Raw genomic sequence first — 8,230 nt, 5'->3', positions numbered from 1 at the left:
CCCGAGCCCCTCGGGGACCGTGCGCCCCTGGCCCTCCCCGTGGACCCCCGGCCCCTCACAGAGACAGCGTAGCCCCGAACTCCTCGTTAACGAAGTAGCCCTGGGCCCTCCCCCCCGGTCCCTGAGCCCCTCGCGGCCGCGCGCCCACGTCTCCCCCGGTGCGCCCCCCTGCAGGCCGCACCTTCCCGCGCCCCAGGCCCAGCGGAAGCCCTCCAACCCGGCCGGACGCGCAGCCTTCCCTCGGCCTGCGCGCCGCCGAGACCCGGCCCCAGCCTACCCGGCCCTCGGCGGGCCCAGCTGCAGGCCCGCGGCGCTGGCGTCTACTCGGCCCGGGCCCTGCACACGCACCATCCGGGCCTCGGGCGACTCACACACGTGTCACGGCGACGCTTAAAGGCGCCGCAACTCGCGGCCCGCGCTGTCGGACTCGAAAGGTCGTGGCGGCTTTAAGAGACGGGGCTAGCTGCGCCCTCGCTCCCTAGGCCCGCCCACAGCCGTTCTACGCAGCCTATGCGTCACTCCTCCGCCCCGCGGCCCCGCCAGCCTACGCGATGACGCAAGCACGCAGAGCCGGAGACGCCCCGCCCCCTTGGCCGGAGTCTGCGTGTTCCGGGAGAGCACGTGAGGCGTCCGCTTCCGGGTCCCTAGCGCGGGTGTGCACCTGGCGCAGCCCGGTACCCCGGGCCCCTTGCACGCCCCGCGTCCAACCGGTGGAGCGGGGCCTCGGCCTCACTCTCCGGGGCCCTTTAGTGACCAAGACATGGATGGGGAGCGCTGAGGGCAGCAGGGGAGGCCAAGCAAAGAGCTGTTGGGATGAAGGGTGGGAGAGTGGGGGGAGTGGTGGCGTTTGACCTTCGAGATGTCCGGGGTGCGGGGGCGCTTGCCATTCCCTGGCCCCCTTCCTGACCTCCAAAAGCATTACCCCATGACGATGAAGTTGAGCTTTTGGTGGAATGCTTGCAAATACGCACTGCTTCTGCAGTATTTTTTTTAAAAAATCCTTTTCACCTGAAATCATTCCTTCCCATTCTCCTGGGCAGGGGGAGAGGGAGCGGCTCCTAGCCTGACGCCCGCGGCCCTCTCACGGAGGCAGAGGGTGGGAGTAAATGACTTTTCCCCCAAACCACAACCTGTGCACACAACACTATCAGCCAGGCCTTTCCTGGCAGGGAGGTCTGGAGTGGGCTGGGTGAGCTCCTGGGTGAACCACCTAGAGCAAGTCTCTGGTGCCCACCCCACACGGTCCTTGCAGCAGGGAATGGAGATGGAGAGTGACAAGAGGTGTAACTGGGACAACATTCACCCTGGAGTTACTAGGTGGGTGGGTGCTGATGTCTTGAAAAAGCAAACAGGAACAATACTGTAGGAGGCTGAGACCGAGCCTGTGAGAATCCTCAAGAGCTTCAGATGGAGATTTTTTCCTGGTGTGAGCCTTCTATGCCCTAAAACAATGATTCAAACAAAAGGAAGGCCTCATGCCTGATACTGTGTATCAGAGAATGATTGAAAGTGTGGGGGCAGCTGGCTGGGGAATGAGGAGACTTGGGTTTTATCCCAAAGCTGCCCTCATTAACAGGTTGCTTTGGACAGTTAACTAACCTAGACCTCCCTTTACTCATCTGTGGAACAAAGGTGATCCCCAGCTGGTCTTAACAAAACTGAAGACATTTGCTGAGCTGGTATTATGTGTCACATACCTAGGTGGCTGCTTTGTCAACATTATATGCTTTAATCCTCATGACAAGCCTACAAAAAGATGCTCTTCCCATTTTACAGATGAAAAAACTGAGTGTGCACCATCCCTGCAAGCAAGCAGTGATGTGAGGGTTTCAACCCAGGTTTGTCAGGCTCCAAGTTCACACCCATAGCTCAGGCCCTCAGAGGAACCCCAAAATTCTGATGAGATGACAGATGAATTGCCTGAAAGGCCTCCATCCTGCTTGAGAATGTAATCCGAGACCTAAAATTTGGGAGGAGCCTTTGGCCCCCCATACTCCCACCCTAACTCCCCCTTCCGAGTCTCTCAAAGAAGCCTCAGTGGAATCTCCTTGAGGTATGTTCACATGGGCCTTTCCTAAAGTGCTCAATCTCAGCGGTTACCAGAGAAATGCAAATTAAAGCCACACCGAGGGACATTTCACACCCACTAGAACAGCTAAAATTAAAAAGACTACATGTTGGAGAGAACGTGAAGCAAGTAGACTCTGAGGCTGGGAGTATAAATGATGCAAGCATTTTGGAAAGAAAATTTCAATGTTTCTTTGAAGTAACAGACACCTACCCCATGACCGCATCCATGGCTGTGGCTATCACCACTCTAACTATGCCTGTAGTCCAGTAAATTGCACGTGTGCAGATGCCGACCTCTCTCCCCCTGATCTTTGGATTGGTAGGTCCAGGAAGTGCCTGCTGGTCATCTCCCTGCAGGATCCATAAGCACTTCAAACTCACCATGCCCAGAAACGGGTGCACCCCCCACCCCCCACCTCCCCTAAGCTGCCTCTCTTTTTCTACCTTGTTGCCCACTTGGGCTGCTGTGCTGGAGCTCAGACCAAATCCTGGCCCTTTCCTGCTTTCCAGGCACCCTGGTGTCCAGGAGTATCTAGCCACTGGGGGTCACTGGCGAGACTGGAGGGCGAAGGAAAGGGGAAGCCAGGAACTTTCTCTCCCTCCCTCTCTGCTTGGAACGGAGTTTCTGGCTCCATCCAGAGAGGTGCACTGTGGTTCCAGCCTCCCACCTCCCCAAACCATTCCCTCCCTGGGCTCTTGTAGGGCAGCCTCCTGTCTCTGCCCCTCCGTCCTAGAAGTGCTAACAGCTGCCCGTTGTTCTCTAGTTGGCTTCCATCACCATGTAACCAATGCCTGCGTTAATCCCCTCTGTTTCAAAGACTGTACAGAGTGGCTTTGGTGTTCCTGATTGGACCCAGGTTGATACAACCCCAACATCCACCTTACTGGTCAGCATCCTGGTCTCCTCTATTTCCCTCACCCCATGTAAATCATCCATCAACAAATTTTGCTAATTTTACTTCTCAAATATTCTTCAAACCACTCTCTTCCCTCCATCTAATTGCCCAAATAGAGCGCCTCTCCATCTTAACCTGCATTACTGGAATGGCCAAATCTAACACTTGAACTGCCAAATAGAATAATATGTTTAGAAGGTCTACCTGAAAATACTGTGCACCTGTCTGAACCCTTCCCAGTCCCCCAAAGCTGATGGGAAAGTCAAGCTCTCCTTAGAATGGTCTCTAATGGCCCCTGGAGGCTGGCTCCTTGACGGCTTTTTCTTCTTCATTCCCCAGCCATTCCCTGCCCTGGGTCCCTTAGCTAAATCCAAATGCCCCCTAGGCCCTAATCAGGTTTTCCCTGTTCCAGGCTCATGCTGGTCTTTGACCTAAATTCCCTTTCCCACTTGCTCTTCTACAACCTCCTCAGGAAGTCAGGAAGTCTTCCTGGATTTCCTCCACCCCTGCCATTAGGTTGGTGTTGCCTTGGGCCAGCTGCACATTCCACTTACACATTCAATTGGAATGTTCTCTGGACTTCTCCCTCCCCTGTGACGACTGGTAAAGCTCTCACAATGTCTCACTCATCTGAGGGCTTTGGCAGGTACACTGTGCATAAATGTCTATGAAACGCAACCAAACAGAAAATGAAATGCTCAAGATGAGACAACTGAATAATCTTTGAATCCTGAAGGAGAAAAGTAGAGAAACACTGAAGATAAAAGAATAGTCTCAAAAAAAAAAAAAAATCTGTAACCAAAATGAATTAAATGAGAATTTACCTTAAGAAATAATGTACATTAACAGATTAACAGTATTGTTGCCCAGAAGTCACCTGTGGCTGGCCAAAGATACGTGCTAATTTCTGGAGAGACCTAACTCACATCTCTAAGTGTAAATTAATAATTCTGACTTTTATATCAGTTGTTCTGAGTTTGGTTGCTGTGAGTTGTTCCAGCTGGGCTTACACAACCCTAACAATTTCCCCTTTTCTAGATACTGCCAAATGAAGGTCCTTACCCTCCTCTGGCTGTGCTCACCAAGGAAAAGCCACGTGACAGATTCCCAGAGCCGTTCTAGACCGTCTCTCCTTGGACTACAGATGGCCTGCAATGGAATTTGGCCCATACAGATCTTATTTTTTCATGAATGTGTTTGGTGGTTTGGCCAAAAAGTAGCCAACAGGCCTTAAATTCCTGTGCTGGCCACTGGGCTGCCTCCTCCTTCCCTCCCAGGGCAGTTTTCTCTCTGAAAAACAAACGAAGCCAGCATAAATGCAGAGGTGTGTATTTTCTCTGTGTGCGCGTGAGTAGCTGTCCCCAGCTGCTGACACCGAAATCCTGCTTGAACCTTTACTGAGGCCATTCCTATCCCACGGTCCTCGCATGACCTACCCCTCCTTGCCACAAACCCCCCCCCCCCCCCCCCACGTCCCCCCCCCCCCCCCCCGCCGCCTCTCACTTCATTCTTTCCGGTTTCATTCCCTTCCTCAAGACCCCCTGGTTGTTCTCTGAAACATAATGTTACTTTGCACAGAGCTGTTACTGTTCTTTTTGAAGCAAGACATGTAACCGTGTTTGGCCTCAGGGCTGGATAATATACATTCTTCAAGAGTGTTCAAGACCTTCTCTTAAATCCCGTGAGCACCACCTTGCATTGGACGCTCCGAGCTCCACCGCTGCCCAGGGTGGTAGAGAGAGCAGGCTCTATTAGACTGTTCCTCACCGTGTCTGGGCCTTGCCTGGGAAGGAGGTGGTACAGGCCCAGGGGGCCCAGGCCAGAAGCCGCCTGTAGTGAGTTCAGTAGTGACTAATTCTTTCCAGAGCCTGGGAGAGGCAGTAACAGGTGTCACTCCCAAGCCAGAGGCTGAGAATCTGCCAGGCCTCCCTCCCTCCCTCCTCTTTCTGGCTGAAAACGAAGGACTCTGAGGCTTCAGGAGATGGTGGGGACACAGAGGGAAAGAGCCCAATTGCCCGTAGAAGGTCACCCAGCAAACATCCTCACTGGTCTTGGCAAGGAATGCCCACCTTTTGTTTGCCCCTGAGATCCTGGGTTTATTTGCTAGAGCTGCAGCACCCAGCACCTCCGTGGCTGGCGTACTTTTGCTCCCAGATCACAGGAAGTCAGGATAAGTCTTTTGGGCCTGGGTGTTGTGGGGTGCTGCGTCCAGCGCCAAGCCCTAGCATCGAGGAGCACAGCGGAGGGGGGTTCAACACACCCAGTGTGCTGGGGAAGCTGTCCTACAATGACGGGGGCCGCCATACCCCGGTTTGCTCGGGGCAGTCCTGGTTTATACCTATTGACCCCACTCGTTGAAAGCACCCTCCTTCTCTCTCAAAAGTGTCCCAGTTTGGAAGATAAATTATATAGAAATGAATCTTCCAGGGACGCCTGGGTGGCTCAGTCGGTTAAGTGGTTGCCTTTGGCCCGGGTCATGATCCCAGGGTCCTGGGATCGAGCCCCGCATTGGGCTCCCTGCTCAGCAGGGAGCCTGCTTCTCCCTCTCTCTCCCTCTGCTTGTGCTCTCTGCCAAATAAATAAAATCTTTAAAAAAAGAAATGAATCTTCCAGACAACTGAATTTTACCCTCTTTAAGTTCACACATTACCACTTATAACAGGTGTTTTGGTGTGTCTTAACTGAGACTGGGATTTTATAGTTATCCTTGCTTCAAATCTCATAAAAAGGGGATAAATTTGCATTTGTTCTGAAAACAATATAAAACAAAAGGAAAGCACTATACAGCTCTTTGTGCAGATGGAAGGCAAACATCACCAGGTGGGAGGCGACCTGCGGAGGGTAACCTGCTTGCACCCAAGCCATATCTTTGTTCGAGGAGGCTCGTGGTCCTCGTGGTCCATCCTCGTGGGATGTTGCAGAAGGAGGCCAGACCCTGCCTCTGCCTGGGTTCGATCCCAGCCCCAGTGCTTACTGGCCAGGTGCCCGGGAAACTGACCTCTCTAGGCCTCAGACTCCTTATCAACCAACCAAGAGAGATGAGAGCACAGACTTCTTGGAGTTGGCAAGTGTCACCTAGGGTAACAGATGTGAAACCCTTGGTGCCAGTCCTGGCATGGACTCAACGTGAGCTTTGACTGGGGTTATTATTATTAGAATGATTTGCTAAGCAGTTGCCCATGGGGGTTTAGCATCGGAGTCTCCTGAGCCTGGGGAGAGGTCGTGAACAGGAAAGGGGCAGGATGTATATGCAAGAGTCCCACAGCAGGCCTGGGACTGCTCTCCTCCAGAAGGCCCGCGTCCGGTCTTGGTGTCTGGGAACTTGGATTTCGGGAGGGTTCCCCCATTCTCTAAGAATGGATCCTGGGGCACCTGCCTGGCTCAATCGGTGGAGCGTGCAACTCTTGATCTCGGGGTTTTGAGTTCGAACCCCATGTTGGGTGTGGAGCCTTCTTAAAAAAACAAAAACAAACAAAAAAAGAATGGATCCTGTGCCTCAAATGTTTGTTTATGCTGAACATCTGCTTTCCTTCCGGGAGGCTGGAATCCTGCTACATGCTGGGCAGAGGGTGCCTGCATGACGAGCACCCAGTCAAAACTCCCGGTGCCAGGTCTCTGTTGAGCCACCCTGGTTGGAATATTGCACCTGGAGCCCCCCACTTGCCTACCAACTTTGCTTGAAGGGGTAAAGCAAAACATCTTGAGGAGGCTAAAAATAAACATGAAACTTTCAGCTTTATTTCCAGGTCCTGTATGCAGCATTGCCTCTGTGCCCCATCTTGGATCCCATCCCCAAACCCTCTTTAGCACTCGACCTCTGTTATTGGCCCCCACCTGATACCCCACCATTTTGCAGACTCAGATTTGGATTTGCCTCACATTTTTGTTTCACTTAATTGGAAAGGAATATTCCTCTCAGTCGTTATGGAATGAAAACAGAACTGTGTTTCTGAACGGCTTCTTTCCCAGTTTGTTTCCCAAAGGAGAAAATTTGCTATCGGAGCTGATGGTTTCCCCAAATCAAAGTGCTTTCACTGCAAAGGACTCACAGCAACCGAGCAGGGCAAGGAGAGCTGTGTGGGTCAGCTCTGAGCTCGAACCCAAGGCTAAAGATAGAACCTGTTCATACAGGAGTTTCAAAGTCTTCATGTAGAATCTGCAGTAATGGCAAGTTGTCCATAATAAAACTGACCCCAGTAAAAGATCTGTAGCTCCACTGTTTTGTCGTTAAGTTAGATCAGGGAAAAACCAGGGCTACCCAAACTTCTAGAGGTTTTAACCAGGCCTGGTGGCTGGCCCCGGAACCCTTCACATTGGATCCTGCTGTATCCGTTGCCGTGTTTCCATTTTGAAGTTGCATGTGTCTGTTGGGGGTTCAGACCCAAACCCTCATGCACGTTCCTTTCACAGAATGAGCGAGGCTGAGGGGGGATGAATGGTGTCTGGAGACTCCCTAACAGTCTGCTTTCCTCGTATGTGGGTCTTCAAACCGATTCAAAATTGCGAAGATGGAGATAGCTTGGATAATAACCGGGTCATGGGTGCATGGAGTTTGTCACATCATTCTCTGCATTTTTTAAATATGTTTGAAAATTTCCCTAACGAGAAGTGTTTTTCAGAAGTCACATTTGACCTAAATTACATTAAAGAAAGGAAATGGGGGCACTTAAGTGTCTGCCTTCGGCTAAGGTCATGATCCCGGGGTTCTGGAATCGAGCCCCCCATCGGGCCCCCTGCTCAGCGGGAAGCCTGCTTCTCCCTCTCCCACTCCCCCTGCTTGTGTTCCCTCTCTCACTGTGTCTCTCTGTCAAATAAATAAGTAAAATCTCAAAAAAAAAAAAAAAAAGAAAGGAAATGGGTAGCAGTTATCTTCTGGTGGGTTGTTTGCTAAGACCCCATGGGGCCTGCAGGTCCAGAGGGGCACAAATGTTGAGGAAGTTCATTTGCACGACATAGTCAAGTTTAAATTATGATGAGGGCATCTTTCCCACCTTAAGAGAAGGAAAGCGGGGATGGGAAGGGGAGGAGAACCTGCAGGAAAAAGAGCCTCAAGAGCAATTGCCAGGTATGGCCCTCATTAGGCTCCCGATGCAAGCCAGAGGACCATAAGAAAGCACTGAAGAGACCACGGGAGACATCTGAACACTGATTAGATGCCAGTGGATCCCTCAAGGCACCCGGGCCTCTCTTTCTCTTGGGGACACATGTCCACCTCCACGGGACAGGCTCCTCTGAGCATCGGATACAGCCACACAGAGCCAGGG

This window comes from Mirounga leonina, unplaced genomic scaffold (assembly GCF_011800145.1).
Source record: "Mirounga leonina isolate KUSES-001 unplaced genomic scaffold, KU_Mleo_1.0 Mir_197, whole genome shotgun sequence".
Classification (NCBI taxonomy): Eukaryota; Metazoa; Chordata; class Mammalia; order Carnivora; family Phocidae; genus Mirounga; species Mirounga leonina.
The sequence above is the reverse complement of the archived record's forward strand: the minus strand, read 5'-3'. Positions refer to the sequence as shown.